A 16,093-nucleotide genomic window follows, 5' to 3' on the forward strand; every position below is an offset into this window, starting at 1 on the left:
AATTAAAATTGGTGTTCAATTAATGATCCTGTATACACACACTTGTATCTCACAGTAAAATCATCTCTTTAAAAAATAACCACTTTTATGATTAGTAATGTTGCAGAACAAAAAGTCATATGTTGGCATGCTAATTGGTATGTATTAAGACAGTTACAACCTAATAATTTGCTAGTAGCAATGGATTTACCAAAGGCATTTTAAATGTGAGAAAAATATTGATTTCTTGTTAGGGGACCTCACAAACTCATAATGAGCCTAGGGTGTTTTCAGTGTTCTAGAAACAGAAAGACAAGAAAATAAATTACAGTCATATATATATATATATATATATATATATATATATATATATATATATATATATATATATATATATATATATATATACATATACACACACATATACACACACTGTATGTTTCCTCTTCGAAATATGACTCCTGATTCTCTAAAGGTTTGGAGATGAAACATTAACGAGGTTTGGCAGCCAGTGGGAGATGAGTTCTGCAGAAGTGTTGTTTATACAAACCCATGGAGACACTCCCCAGACTCTGCCCTCGTGTTCGGCTGACCAGACGTCACCTGGGGCCAGCTTAGGAGGCCTGCCTGTCGGGTCATGGATTGGCTTGTTGTCCTGCAGGGTCCCTAGCGGTGTCTCTCACATGATGTACGTCTGATCCTGTGCAGCTGGATGGAAGGTCCACATGTACCTGGCCTCACCCTGAGGAACAGAGGGTCAGAGAGTCAGGGTGCAGCAGACCATCCAATGTTTCATGATTCGTTCTGGCCTGTTTGGAAGCCGAGCTGTGCTGATCTAAGAGTTTCATCCAAATTTTGAACGTGTGTGAGGGCTATAATGCACAGCGTCGGCTCAGTGTTTTTAGGGGCTGCATCTGCTGCCATGTAGTGCATTCAGGATAGATTTTTGAAAAATACAGCTTAAGTATGTATATTGTGTAAAAAAATAAATATAAAATGATGTATATATATATATATATATATATATATATATATATATATATATATATATATATATATATATATATATATATATATATATATATATATATATATACATATTCCTCTATATAAAAACATATTCCTCTATTACTTTAAGTAGAGAAATTTTGTGTATATTTAGTGAGTCAATATATAGAAAAATTCTTTAGTAACTAGATTTTATTTTTATTTTTATGTATACTTATAAATATACTGCTAAGGCTTCTGGACTCTTTTTTGTGAGAAAATGTTGTAAATGGAAGTGACGTAACAAGAGGAAGTGCGGTCAATTTCAGTAATAGGAACAGTGGATCGCAATGACATTTCGGACTCTGAGGAAATTGTAAATATTTATTCATGCTCATATCACGGACCACAGCCATACAATTATGACAGATAACTAGGGATAAGATTAGACCGAGAAACGATTAGAGGAGATATATTGAGTGTTACAATGTTGAACTCCAGGATGATAATTGATCTAAAGTGAACATTACACACCACCACATTTTTCTAAGCAGATGCAGAAGTGAAATCCTGTCTCTTTTCGGGCACAAAACTCCATGCAGGCAGGTTTCCTAACTTTTTGTTTTGTTAGGAAACCTGTGAACTCGATGTCCTGACAGGCTGGACACAATAATTTACCATGATGATGATAAATTGAAAAAAAACTACCTATCCTGCACTGAGCCAACGCAGAGTCCGGTGACATAATATGACTTGAATTTGGAAAAAAAAGTTGTTTTACAAACAGTCAAAACGGTCACTTTATCTACTAAATTTGTGCCCTTGTGTGGTTTTAAAACATTTTAAATCCTGCATTAACTTTTCAAATATTCTTTTCATACACGGTTATATATTAATTTTGAAAAAAATGTAACCTGTAATATGCCCTTTAATGACTCAAGTCAAGTAGGTTATTTTTTCAAAATAATTATAACAATAAGATAAAATAAAAAAAATGAATCCTTTATTAAATGTGTATCATTGATTTGTTTCCCCTTACCTAAACTCATGCACACATGCACAAAATAAAACTATTTGACTTAACTTGCTACTGGTACGTTGTCAGAGAGTCTTAGGTGGAAAATAAACCCGGTGCCGAGTTGTTGTCAGACCTGTGTGACCAATGACATATCATCCTTCACTCTGTCATGTTTAACTAAAACCAATACCCATTCAAAGCAGCATCCATCAGTGTTAGTTCTCAACAATGACAGATTGCCTTTGCCTCTGTACCCGTAGCATCTGGATCCTCTCTCTGCCCCCCTTTTTCTGTTCTTTATGGTAAACAGCCTGAACAACAGCTGGGCAATGGGAATTTACAAGTTAATCAATTGTTAGTTAGGAGCTACTGCTGTGCCCTATATCCAACCATCTGCAAGTTAATATTCATTTACCATGCTAATTTTCCCAAAGGTAACAGTCTATCCATTTCTACTTGGGGGATTTCTTCATTCTTATGAACGGACTAAATGACATGTAACACAAAGATAGACAACACCATATCGAGCATATAATTATAGGTTGTCAAACTGTACTGCACTAAAATATAGTTATCGAGAGCTTGCCCTTAAAGAAGTTATGGTAGTCTTCATTTTGTTTGCCTCTAATGCTTTGTTTTTCTCCCTTTTTCTGTCTCACTCAGTTTGGTCTTGGTATATGTGATACTGCTACATACATGCAATGACCCACAATCATTCACCTCCCACAACTTATTTGCCTTTAGCCAAACAAATGAGATTTGGACAACCTCTTGTGTGACTTCCACAGCAGCATTCCAACTGAGTTTCTCATGGAATGTAAAAGATACTCCCATGAGCGCTAAGAACTAAACTAAAACAAGGCCCTTTTTTCTTTTTGATTATACTCTCTCTAAGACGCAACTATTGAAAAATCAAAATCTTTAATGCAGATAGCACCTTTAACATTTGATACCATTCTCGAACTGATTTCGGCACTTTTGAGCACTCCGGGTTAGGAAGCCTACAGGACACGTTTCGATACAGCCCCTCGACTGGGTTTTTCTACACAGCACCATATAGCGTAACATCCATCTCACATATGTTGCCACGGTGCCTTGAGCCAAGGGTTTGGAGCAAGTGCGGGTGGGCTTTTACAACTCTGCTTCTAGCACTGGCATTCACCTTTCCGCGTCTCCTCATCGCCATGGCAAAGAGATCAAGCTCGGCTTTATTTATAATCTGGCTAACCTCACGGCATGACCCCTGCACACACATCACACGGCAGGGTCACATCCCTCCTCTGCACCTCCTCTGCTGTTCTAACATTCCAACATGGCTCTAGGACAGCAGCCCCGGCAAAACTTCTACACTCCCCGCCTCACAAAGAAGCCCAGATCAGAGCAAAGCTGGCCCCGCTTTGGCCCTTCGCCAGGGCTGAGGCAGCTGGGGGCGTGCTCTAATCAGGAGACAATAAGAACGCACTGACTTCCTGCGCCTTGCATTGTGGGTCATGAAAGTTGTACTTTTTAACTGCTTAACTAATGAATGTGCTTTTGAAACGAGACACCCACAAAGCTACACAGGCTATGTGAAGCTTCGACGTTTGTTTTAGATTGCATTTCTGTCCAAAGTCTGTGGAAAAGTTTTTTAATATTAATTATAACATTTATATTTGATATTTTATTATTACACTGTAAAAAAATATATGTTCAATATGTTTACATTGCTTTAACACATCAAAATAAGTTAAGGGAATAGTTCACCCAAAATATAAAAGCTGTCTAGCCTAGAAATCTAGACGCACCCTAGTAAATTGAATCTGCCCGTGAGTGTCGTCTAGCAACTCTCAATACCCTTCTGAGCTGTGTTCGCCTAACTCTTGCCGGGCCAATCACATCGTGTATAGAGTCGGCGGGCGGGGCCATAATGACGATGGCCGAGTTGCGTTTGCGTGCTTCTAGTAAACACAGAAACTGGCGAACGGCGGCGGTCTTTCGAATCAGCTTTGACTGCGACTCTGGAAGACTTGGAGTTAAGTTTTTCTCTGAGAAAAGAACGGCACTGAAGTCATTCTTAAAAAGGGAAGATGTGTTCGGAGTTTTGGCAACCGGATACGGCGAATGTTTAATCTATCAACAAGCTCTGTTTCACCTTCGTTGCTCTGGTTGGTTGTAGCGCTATCGTATCGCGTGCAGAGGGAGTTTGGATTGAGCCCTGTCTATGGTGAGTTTCCAGACCAAACATCTTGATGTGGGTCTGGCTTGTCAGGCTAAAAGCTGTCATCATTTACTTACAATGTCAGTAACCAAACAATTGATGGGCTCCATTGACTATGTGAGTCAATGGGGTCCATCCACTGTTTAGTTACCCATATTCTTCAAAATATATTATTTTGTGTTCAGGAGTAGAAAGAAATCCATACAAGTTTGGAACAACATGAGGGTGAGTAAATGATGACAGAATTGTTATTTTTGGGCAAACTATCCCTTTAAGCTTTGTTCAACTTTTTTTTTTTTTTTTTTTAGAATTTATGCAAGATTCAACTTAATTTTTTTAAGTCAGTTTGAGTTGTAATGACTTAAACATCCAAGTTAATTGTACTTAAACATTTAAGGCAGCAATTTTTCTTTTTACAGTGTACATGGCTCTCAAGAATAGTTTATTCTCATTGGCCAACAATGCCATCCATGACAATTAGAAAATTATTTAATGTCGAAATCATTATACTTTATGTCCATGTGTTTTTTTTAAAATTTGCAAGTAGACCAGCTATTATTTTTCATTGACATATATTATTATTATTATGTATACTTATTGTGTGTGTGTGTATATATATATATATATATATATATATATATATATATATATATATATATATATATATATATATATATATATATATATATATATAAAACACAAAACTTTTATTTTGGATGTGATTGATGGCCTGACAGCCCTATATACTGTATACTGTGTATAATTATGTATATATGAATTCAAACACATGCATGTATATATTTTGGAAAAATAATTTATATATAATTTTATATTTAAAAATATGTTGTATTTAAAAAAAATATATAAAAAATAAATTATATACAGTATATACAATTATTTCTTAAATATACACATGCATTTGTATGTATTTATATATAAATAATCATTACACATTATATATAAATAATTATTTATTCAGCTTTTTCTTTCTTTTGCAGCAAGGAGAAATGTTAGGAAAATGTATTTCCAAATGTATTTCCAATAGTATTTTTCATTGCTCTATTCACTGAGTGAAAAAAAACCAAATGAATAAAAAGAAAAGCTGATATTTCCTTTTAACTTGGCCAGACAAGATATAACGCAGTGATTTAACCGGGGCAGGTTAACTAAGTTATAATTAACAGATCACAGGAAGGTAGAGGGAGGTTGCGCTTTCAATGGCTCCTGGTGGCCTTACGAGTCAGAGATGATAAATCTCCCCCTGACTTCCCCCTGTACAAAACCTAAAGCTCATTCAACTTCACATCCATCAGTGTTGGCCTGAAAGCCATGACAAAGCACTTTCAATTACACCAGTAACTGACTCTGGAAGCAGTTCATAGCTGGGGCTTGGCTGAACCAAGTCATAGGGGTGGGAGCAGATGGGAAAGGGGGTTAGTGAAGCTGGTTTGGTGGCATCTGTATGATCCCCCTTGCAAAAAATTATAGAACGGGGGGCGGTGCATGCATGTGTTCTGAAGACATGGATGGTCGTCGGCCTGGGATCCCAAGAACAATTCACCTATTTTGTGTGCTGTCACCCCAGACTTCTGATTTATGGGTGGGACACCCTTCCTGCGACCCATGTGGTCCATCAGCTGGGCACAGGGGACATGACGGTGATTAGAGAGAGAAGTATGAGAGGCTCCTCATTCAGGGCCCTCATCTGCTTGCAGAGGTCCTATCAGAAGGCCTATCAGCTCTCCATCGGCGAGGCAGCCAGAGTTAGAGTGCCATTCTTAACCTAAAACCATCACAGGATAAGCCCATACACTGTTAATATCTGCATCTAAATTAGGGCTTGCATAAAGTAGATTCCTAATTATATTATGTGGAGTTGAAAGCTGAGTGTGAGCACTCCAAAAGTTAACACGCTAATGTTTTATTGGAGTGATTTTATACATAATTACACGACCCTCTCTGGCACTTTGGGCTTTCACTTTGTTGAGATAAGTAATCTAACGGCACTATGTAAATGGTTAATTAATTCACATGATATCTGGAAAAGTGCAATGTTTAACTTGTAAAATGTAATTAATTCAAGGAAAATATTAACTCTTTGTGAGAATAATGAAAGCAACAACAACAACAACAACGAGATATAGAGTTTGGAAATCAATTTGTGTAAGAGAATGAAAGGGCATCTGCACCAGAGTTTACTCGCTCATGCATTTCTCTCAAAGTGCTTTATTATATACAAAACATGGTGCAAAATCCTCATAGGACAATGATCCTTTAAAAGAAGTTCTGACTCCCATGCCCTGATGAAAGACACCCTCCTCTATCAGGATTCGTGGGCCTTTGCTCCCTCACTTCAGGCAATTATGACACACAGGAGATCTTTGACTGTTCCAGGCACCCGGCACATGAAAAAAGCCCAGCCTTTCCTTTCAGGCTGAGTGGTAAAAATAAGCTTGCTCTCCTCCATTGCGGTACACTCATGACCCCTGCAATAGTGGTAAGCATCTATCTGAACAAGCCACGGGGCAAAACAAATCACTTGCGATTTGTAGAATTATAAAGATTTTAATAGCCGTTATGTTTCTCTCTCAGATTGGTCTTTATTTCCAAGTGTCAAAGTTTGCTGGACGCCCCGGGCTTTTAGAAACCAGTAATTGGTCTACTGAGAGAAAGCGCTTTTCCCTTAGTGATTGAGTGCATTTGTTGCTGTGAACTTGAGGGTATCCCTCAAAAGATTGTGGGTCTGGGTCGCGAGAGCTTGTAACATATCGAGCAGAAGCCAATTCGCATCCACACAACTCGTCGTTCGCTTTCATATGCGGTTTTTGTTTAGGGAGATAACCTCTTGGAGCAGCTTGAGATTTTGATTGCTAATTAGTTTTGTTGCTAGATAACACAGCGTGCACTAGGAGGGCTCTGCTTGTTGAACTTGGGGAAGAACCTGCATTAATTCAGAATAATTGTCAGGGAGTAACTGGAACACTGGGAGTGTCTACTGCATCCGAAAATCCAACCGAAATGTCTTTGTTTTCTTTCCTTTTCCCGGCTCTTTTTGTTTCTAGTTTTAAAATACTCACTGTTGCTTGCAGTTTTAGCATTACATACATTTTTTACTTGTGTCACTCACAACGTGAATTTATTTGATCTGCTATACATTGCAGATACATAATAGACTGCAGAGTAGGTGTGTGACCTTTAAAAAAAATTAACTCTTGAAATATATTTTTCACACCCTCACTTATTTAGTTAGTTAGTTTATTGTATTACATTTTAATCTCATTTAAAATGAACAATATTGTGCAAACATTTTTAATATATTCAAAATAATGCATGTTTTTAATATAATGATTTTAATCATTCATATATGTATGGTGGATTTTCATATTTGTATGGCTATTAATAGCATTTCAATTTGTTTCGTATAATATAAATCAAACCCTGGGACATAAAATTTATTTCCAACATCTAAAAAAGTACCTTTCATAACTTTTTTGCTAAATGGGTTTGGTGTACCCACTTTGCCAAATTCAGCACATCAACCTTTTAGAGCAACACACATTTTAACTCATTTTGACTAACATATTGCCAGCAGATGAATGTCAATTCGCCCACACAAAGCAATGCCTGCCCCCCATCAGTAAGAAGTCCAAAATGTCATCCTAATAAATTGCCTTTTTTCGCTTCAAAGTCACCCTTTGCTCTGGGTTTTTGAGGCCAATTACCACCTCAGCACTTTAACATTACGCAGAGCAGAACACAAAACAAACCAGTGGAGCATTGCAGGGACCTCTGTAAACCTTGCTGACCAGTGGCTGTAAATCTTTCATTCATCGTGTTTAACCAGATCCACCAGCTATTCAGCAGCACATCCGTCACAGCTGCGAAAGAGTCGACGATGACAGAGTGCCTCCGATTGTGCCGTACAATAACTTACTCGCTGGTCATTGACTAAATCTTCCCAGTGCCTCCAGACTTGTAGCCTGAAGGACTGTTGATGTGATCCATTTACGAGCCTGCACTCTATATATTCATGAGTGCCACAGCCGGCTCCATGTGTGAGGATAAAACATGGGGAGAGTAGACATGTGTTTTTATGTTTAGGGAACATATGTGTGCTAAGCCAGACAAGTGAAACTTTGCTTTATTATTAGACAGCAAACTGCTATGGAGCATGACAGACTGTGGAGCACTGTGAAAATGATACTTTGGCTATACCTCTCAAAAATGCAGTGCATAAAGTTTGTGTGTACTATATATATATATATATATATATATATATATATATATATATATATATATATATATATATATATATAATATATCATCCCGTATTTTGTATAGAGAAAGGGTCCGTTTGTGATTGTGAGACTTCAGTGAAAGTTAGCTACATTATTACATCATTAGATGGCAGCAAAGACTGTCTTTATGAGTGAGTAGCAAAGACTTTTATATTGAAATGGAAAGAAACAAGGAAACAAGGATGTTGTTTTTTGGCTTGGATGCCAGCCGAACTCAGCCCCGCCCACAACATTTAAGCTCAGGCAGTTCTGGCCTCGATCTATAGAGGAATAATTATCCCCAAACTGTTCGGACAAATGAAATCGACAGGGTGGGCTTTAGACGATGACGGACAGATGATCAACAGTAAGTACGTAATCATGCACGTCATCAAAGGTGCTTAGATTATATTTGTTCTAATCCTAAACGGAGGGCTTGTTCGTATACATTCACCTTCACTATTTCTCTCTGAAATGATGATCATGTTGGTAAGTGCTCTGTGTATCCTTGAATCCTTTTTTTACAACACCGGCAAAGATCATTTATTCCAGCGGGCGTGCAGATAGGGTCGCCAAGTTTTTACAACAAAAAGTGCCAACTACTAGACCTAAACAATAGCTTCTTGGGTGGGGGGTTCTCCGGAAAAAAATGGCGTTTCAGGGAGTAAATGTGTTATTTTGGCAAGGTTGCCTGCTAAAATTCGCTCTCATGGGTCTATATATCACACAATAGTCGCTTCAACCCGCGGACTTGTAAAACAACCCGCAGAAAAAAAGCGCAGACTTGGCAAAACAGTGCAGTTGAGCTCTGTTGACATTTGACAACTAAAGTAATGCATCGCTTCGTTGCTCTGATTGGTTGTAGGTCTATCCAATTGAGGTCTTTCCTGGTTTGGTTGAAACGCTCCATAATTACAGCCCAATAGAACAGTTTCAGACTCATATTCTGACTAGAATTGAGTATGGCCACGTCAGTCTAGTTATTTTTACTTAACTCATTAAAAAAGACTAGCTCCATCATCCAGTTCTGATGCTCACATGCTAACTGTTGGCACTTCCAACGTGATCTCATGAAAATACGTGAGTATTTTTACGTAAAGTGTGATTCTACTACACGTACATTTACTAACGTTTTCACACACAATAAAACGTACAATACTGACTTATTAACAGCACTAAAATGTACAATATTGACGTATTGACAGCACTAAAATGTAAATTATCGACGTATCTGTTAACGTGTAAGCAGCCAGCCACCGGCTCCCATAAATCGTGGCATTAATATTGTTTATTTTATATCCAATAGTCACATCAATACATGTTTTCAGTCACATTTATTAAATGCATTTTACTAAGTTAATCAACCTAATATAAAATAACAGAAATATAAAATAACATTTTGCTCTCGTGACATCACTACAAACTCATTTCGGGTGACTAGATAATGTTAAAAGAAGACTGAATTTTAAAACCGTCAGATGAATAACATTCTTGCCAACCATTTTGTAGTATTTAGCTTGTTGTTTGCTGTCAGACATAAAAAGGCATTTTCTCCTATTCAGCAACTGGCGATCACAAGAAACACCAAAACACAACATCAATTCACAAAACACAACACTTTATTCGTTCGCTGTAATCCAAATCGTTAGAATCCATATGTTTGCGAGAAACAAATCTAAAATTGAGCCCGGTGATCTTCATCTCCATTAGTCTTCATCTCCTCTCAGTAGCGCGACGTCAAACATCAAATCTCGCGCTCGTAAATTCAAATTTAAAAAACGCGCCCTCATGAAGCGTTACGACATGATTTACGGCAGTGGCATCGAACGCTCATTGGCTCTCGCCTGCTTCGTCACAGATTTTGACATGCCGTGTTTCAGTCGATTTGTATTTGAAATGGGAAACGCGCAACTTCACGGAGAGAAGCCGGATTAATATTTTCATTGATTAATAGCTAACATTCTGCTCTGTACCTCATACAAAACTATTAACATTATATACCACCAGAGAGGACTGCGACTGCAACAAATCTTCATTTGAACTACTTTTGGTACCGCTTTTGACATTTTTGCAATAAATAAATTATTGTGAGTACACTGGTCTGTCTGTTATGCTTTGATTTATAACAGTACGTTGTTTTAATAAATGCTAATGGGTAGGTTTAGGGGTAAGTGTAGGATTAGCCGTTCAAAATATTTTTTTTAATGCTATATTGTTACCAAAATCGTCATTTTCCAACGTTTTACCTTTTATTTTCTTTATATTCTGTATTAAATTGGTAGGTTTAGGTTTGGGGTAGTGTTAAGGGATCGTAGATTAATCAATAAAATGGTCAAAGGGAAATTATATAGATATCTTTATGATATAACAAAACAAACAAAAAATGTTTTTACCAGAATAAAGTTTTGTATTCTTAAAAAAAAAGATTTCATGATGGATTCGTAAATATTTCACGTTTTTTAGCTGTAAAAATGTAATAATACTACGTTTAAATGTTGCAAATACGTCTATATTTTACATTTTAGCACTTCTCCAAACGTACTAAGACATACGTTTAGTCTCTTTGAAAGTAACGTATTAATACCTACGTATTAAGGATGAGACCAGGCTGGCACTTCAGGCAGTGGACGGGTCGGCATGGGCGTCCTGACTGGTCTGTGGCTATGCAGTCTCACATGCAACAAACTGTCATGCACTGTGTATTCTCACACATTTATATCAGATCCAGCATTAACTTCTCGAGCAATTTGAGCTATAGTAGCTCGTCTGTTTGATCGGACCACGCGAGCTAGCCTTCGCTCCCCACGTGCATCAATGAGCCATGACCCTTACCGGTTCACTACTGCTTTTGATAGATCCTGACCACTGCAGGCCGGGAACACCCCACAATAATTGCCGTTTTGGAGATGCTCTGACCCATTCTGTAGCCACCACAATTTGGCCCTTGTCAAACCTTGTCAAAATCCTTACGCTTGTCTGTTTTTCCTGCTTCTAACACATCAGCTTTGAGGACAAAATGTTCACTTGCTGCCTAATATATCCCACTCTCTAAGAGGTGCCGTGATGAAGAGATAATTGGTGTTATTTCCTTCATGTGGTCATTATGTGTGTGTATATATATATATTTGTGCACTCACATCCACGTCAACAAATTCAGGTGATTACTGATGCGAAATGTTTTTTTTAAATATGAAAATCCGAATAGTTTTGTTTGAAGTGGGACATGACAGTAATGTCCTGCCATCGCACACATATGCACACAGACATACACATATCGGCAGACGTGCCCGCGGTATAGAGGTAATAGAGTTGGCTGCGGCTCCGGTGGTCTCCTCGTTATAGAAGTGGAGAGTGTCAGCTGTGACAGTGCAGGTAGCTAAAACACCACTTAAGGTTTTAGCTGGAGCGGCTTTTGGAGAGAAAGGAGCATGACCCATGCTACCTGCTCCCACATCCCACACACCCTTTCTGCCTGACAGCCACTCAATGGCAAGTGTCTGCCGGCATAGTGAGAGAGAAGAGCCTGCCAACAGTGCTGAGATGAAAATGATTACCACACATCCCTCTAGTCTCACTCACTGCAAACTGATACCTATTAACAAGCGGCTGTCAACATGTAAGACAAGCTTGGGGAGACAGAGAGAGAGAGAAATTGAGAGATATGAAAAGTGAAAGATAAAAAAGAGAAAGTGAAAGAAATAGAATAATTCAATAGTCAGAATTACTGATAGTGACTGAGCCTGTAAACTATAGGAAATAAATATATTTTCTTACATCTGCCTCTATTAGCTTCAGTGCTCTCTTAACTCTATTAAGTGTTTTTAGTAAAACGATTCAGTCATATGTGAGAAAAAAGGCCTGATCTGTTTCCCTTAATGCCACTAATAACAGTATCCATATACACACTTGAGCGAACTCTATGATGGTCCATTTAGTACACATTGTTAACTCCATATATAAATACGATGAGTTCACAGGGGTGCGCAGTTACTCGCTCAAACTAAAAACAGAAGACAATGTTATGAATTTCTGTCTGGAGATCTGCAGACAGATGTTGTTTTACAGTATAGGGGTTGTATCTGTATTCTTTCTAAATAGGGGGTGTGGGTACATCTTTTCAGTGTAATTAGGGTAAAGAAGGAAATTCTTTGTGCTGCAAAATTCTTCTATGCAAATGAATGCCAGTTTTAGCGTTTCGACTTCAGTAAGCTGTATTAAAGTTAAACATAGACTGCACAAAGAGGACAATTGCATTTTCATTGTTCTAAAATAAATTTCCAACTGTGCCACTTTAACAGGCTCAACTATAAATGAAATGATTGACAAAAGCACAGCTGATATATATTTTTCTAATTGGTGCCTACAGGGAAAGCGAGCTGCATGGAGTATCTGTAATCATCAGTAATTAGAATATTGTTGCATATAATTACAAAAGATTTTGATTGTCTCAATTTCACTGCTGCGGAAGGCCCATCCCAATCCTCGGCTTTAATACACATTTGTTTTAGTGGTGTCAGAGACAATTATGATTATATGGATCTCAGCATGTGTCTTTTCTCAAAATGAGAAAGCCAGATCCCCAAAATAAAAAAACCTAATCCACCCATCCAGATTTATGAAAGAAATTAAAGCCTTTGTAACAAGCGTTCATAGACAATCAAGAGACTTTAGACACCATGAGATGTCAAGTTTACTTCATTTAGAGTTTAAAATCATTCTGAAATAGTGGGGTTAACTAACATCTAGCAAACACACACACACACACACACACACACACACACACACACACACACACACACACACACACCATTTTTTTTTCTTCCATATAGTGGACTTCAATGGGGTACAACAGGTTGAAGGTCCAAATTCCAGTTTCAGTGCAGCTTCAAAGGGCTCTAAACAATCCCAGATGAGGAATAAGGGTCTTATCTAGTGAAACAATTGGTCGTTTACTCAAAATATGCAAAGTTATATACTTTTTGACCAATTTTTTTTACTTTGTGCTGCTCTGCGATGCGTCATGTACTACATAATGACGTTGAAAAGGTCACGCATGACGTGGGGTTATCTAGTATCATTCTGTAGGGCGAAAATCTCATTTTCTCCTCCAACTTCAAAATCGTCTGTTTCTTTGTGAAGGGCATTTGACTTAGTCTTTGTACGTCTGCTTTGTAAACACTTGATCGGTACTTTCGCCTACGTCACGCGTGACCTGTCCAATGGCGCATCGCAAGACAAACATTTGTGGTTAAAAATTATATATTTTTTTATTTTGTTCACTAGACCCTTATTCCTCAGCTGGGATCATGTAGAGCACTTTGAAGCTGCATTGAAAGTGGAATTTGGACCTTCAACCCATTGGACCCCATTGAAGTCCTCCAAAACCGTAATTTATTTTCGACTAAAGAAAGAAAGACATGAACGTCTTGGATGATGTACGGGTTGGGGGTATATTATCAGGAAATTTTCATTCTGAAGTGAACTTCTCATTTAAGGTCATAAAGAACGTTACATTTAAAGGAATCACGAGAAACAAACATACACAGAAACAAAATGAAACTAGATAACCCTGACACACTCATGTGCTTCACAATAGAGAAGAGAAGACTGAGAAGCCGACTTTAAGGGATTAAACCTCCTAAACGACACAAAAACAAAGAATCTAACACTTGACCATGACTGGCGAGCTGTCAAGTACAGGTAAAAGAAAAAATAATACTACAAATAAACCATGCAGGCAACTCTGTTTACGAGAAGAGGTAAAGGAAAGGAACCTCTAAGTGCTGCTTGGAGCCAACCTTAAAAGACTGGCAGGAAAAAACCACCAAGCTTGAGAAGCACTTTATTAGCCAGCAGGGTGGGTCAGGAGGACCAGCCCCATTATTGATTGTGGTTGTTGGATGCATCCACAGCTGCACTTTCTCTAAATTTCCAAGAGTAAATATGCACCTTTGAAGTGGGGGGTGCCCAGGAGCACTCCCCAGTCTAGATAGTGTGGGTTTGTGTGGAGGGCTGCAGTTACGGGAAAGATCAATGAAACCGGGGCATTAGGTACACTGCTCTGCCTGGCCCTGCCATCAGGCAACAGAGGGGCTCTTAGTGGGCTAGTCTTATTGAGTCTCGGCTAGTCGGAGACTGATGGAAGCATGCCTGCATTTCCTTCTGCTCCCCAGTTGCTCGTACAGGTTGGAATCTTATGTGGCACAAGCTCCTGTGAATGAATGTACACATTCCAAAAAACAAAACCACAGTCATTTTGAAGGGGATACATATGACTGGTATTTTATACAACAATGCAAATAGCATTCAAGGGAAAACTGGCTAATTTACTTTTAAATAATGTTCTGATGTTTTTCTGTAAATCTGTAGATTTTCTGTAAATTGTGTGTCGGAAAAGTTATCACACAACCAGTATGAAGCCTACTGCAAAAGATATGCATTTTGCTTTTGTTGGGCCTGCAGGGGTTCTGGTTCCACCAAGAGAGGTCTGGGCATGGAAAAGACAGAAGGCTAATGGGGTTAATGTGGAGCCCCTGAGTCAGATGGACAGAGCAGAGGCAGACTAACAGTGTTCTTTACAAGTGAGTCATTCATCGTTCAACAGTCTGTTAAAAAATGTTGATTCATTCAGGAACGACTCTACACTGTAAAACACAATTGTTGTTTTTTGTAGGTTTAACTTAAAAAAGTGAGTAACCTGGTTGCTTTAAAATTTTGAGTTTATTGAAATTAAAAATTTGAGTTGATACAATGAAGGAAATTTGTTTAATAAATAGAAACTCAAAGTATTATTGAATCTGAACCACATAAAAAATGTGATAAATCACGAAAATAGCATGCGTCTCAGCGTTTCACTGCGTCATCAGAAATAAAACACACACAATTACCCAATATGCTTACAAAATATTTTAATAATATTTTAATAAAGGTTGCCGGATCTCAATTTTTTTTTATTTCAATGAACTCAAAATTTTAAGGCAACCAAGTAACTTTTTTTCTAAATATTTTTTTACAGTGTAGTGGAAGTGTTTTGACTGAGTCATTGAATCATTTACAGATTTGTTTAAAGGTGCACTATGCAACTTTCCGTCCACTGGAGGGCGCCTTTAAAACAAATGCGTAGTTTGATGATGCAAAGTTTGAGCATAGCATCTTGGGACATGCGGTCTTCACCTCACAGCCGGTGGAAAATAGGACTTGGGCAGAAATCACGTTCACGCATGCGGTTATTAACGTTACTGTAGTGTGAAGCAGAGCAGGATCGAGTGTTGTGGAGCTGAGCACAGCTGCTGGAGCAATTGTTAAACAAATACCCGCCTCGCGAACACTGGGACTTTATTATGACGGGACGGGACACATTCGCCGGGCGCCTGCACAGATCCGCTCTTCCGGTTATGATTATGAGGTAATGCAGCTCTGTTTATCCTATTAGATACATTTATGTGTGTTGAAAATGATGTTATGATGTTTCTCCGTGCATTCACTTGTTCACACTTCTAAGAGTAAAGCGCTCCTGCCAAATAAAACCTGAAACCGAGGGTAGCGCAGATATGATGGAATTGACAGGCGACTTCCTCAAACGCGCTGAAACGTCCCTGTCCTTAGTTAAATTAGCAGTTTTTTTCACAATTTACA

The 16,093-nt window shown here is 38.2% G+C and overlaps 1 long non-coding RNA gene across 2 annotated transcripts in view; it reads right to left on the reverse strand.

The window, feature by feature from the left end:
- Positions 1–532: 532 nt before the first annotated feature.
- LOC137043603 (uncharacterized) overlaps positions 533–16,093 on the reverse strand; it is a 131,835-nt gene continuing 116,274 nt past the window's right edge. For both annotated transcript variants that reach the window (XR_010898535.1, XR_010898534.1), the window contains exon 4: positions 533–721. This is a non-coding gene — a long non-coding RNA (uncharacterized lncRNA). The remainder of the gene's footprint in view (positions 722–16,093) is intronic.

Source organism: Pseudorasbora parva, chromosome 16 (genome assembly GCF_024679245.1).
Source record: "Pseudorasbora parva isolate DD20220531a chromosome 16, ASM2467924v1, whole genome shotgun sequence".
NCBI classification, from domain to species: Eukaryota; Metazoa; Chordata; class Actinopteri; order Cypriniformes; family Gobionidae; genus Pseudorasbora; species Pseudorasbora parva.